Genomic DNA, 1,069 nt, shown 5'->3' with positions numbered 1-1,069 from the left:
AACAATGGTTTTACTAGGGCATTTCTGAAATAATTTGGTACATTCTTTAAAGAATCAATGATGATTTTGGTAACAGTAGCACAATCACATCGCGACAAGCAATCAGTAAAGAGCATGGCACGGGGTCTGATTCAGTGTTTCCTTGATGCTTCTTGATGCCCCATTTAGACGTACAGTTCGCTGATCGACAAATTGTAGGATATCGAGAGGATGGCCGGCATCCTGTCAATTTCCCGTGGAAACTGAACAATCCTCTCGATATCGAAGGGTTTTCCGTCCAACCACCAGATATCTGGCGACGCCAGATAGGCCTATTTGCCGGCCGGCGAACCAAAGGAGTGACAACGAGGGAGCGGCTTCTTTGATGTTACCCCAGGCGTAGTTGAAAATACATTTTAAAAAATTTCCTAAATATTCGTCAAATCAAAAAAATAATAAGATTTTCGTGATCAGCGACCCAAAATTAGTAAATTTCGCGCGAGGAACGCAATTTAATACCGGATTACCAAGTTAAATTATGTTTGTGTGTTTGCTTTTTAATTACCATTTGCCCGCCCCTTCACTTTCAAAAGTGAAGGCAAAAAAATGTGTGTGTGTGTGTGTGTGTAGTATAGGCCTACTACCGAGATGTGTTGCAGTCAGCTGAGGGCTACACACCATTATTTCATCTAGATCTAGCTAGACGGTGCTGTTTATTTAAAAATTTTGTTGTTGTCTACGCGCTACAAGTTTTACTATTGCAGTAATGTCCATGTGGAATAACAAGGAAACTGGGCGCTTTTTCGGTAGTTCCCACCCCGTTTAATTGGACCTATCTAGATCTAGATCTAGAAATATAGATCTAGATCTAGATCCAGCTCCAGATCAGAGAGGGTGATCCAGATCTAGATTTAGATCAGAAAGCTATGTTTGATGCTTTTTCGGTAGTTCCCACCCCCCCTTATTTGAGCCTGACCTACATCTAGATCTAGATCTATACGTTTGATTCGCGGTGAGCTAAGATATCAGACCTAACAACTGCAAAACATTAAATTATTAAACCGGCGAATAGTAATTGGGAGGGGGGGGG

This window comes from Aplysia californica, unplaced genomic scaffold (genome assembly GCF_000002075.1).
Source record: "Aplysia californica isolate F4 #8 unplaced genomic scaffold, AplCal3.0 scaffold00604, whole genome shotgun sequence".
NCBI lineage: Eukaryota > Metazoa > Mollusca > Gastropoda > Aplysiida > Aplysiidae > Aplysia > Aplysia californica.
Note: the sequence above shows the minus strand (reverse complement) of the source record.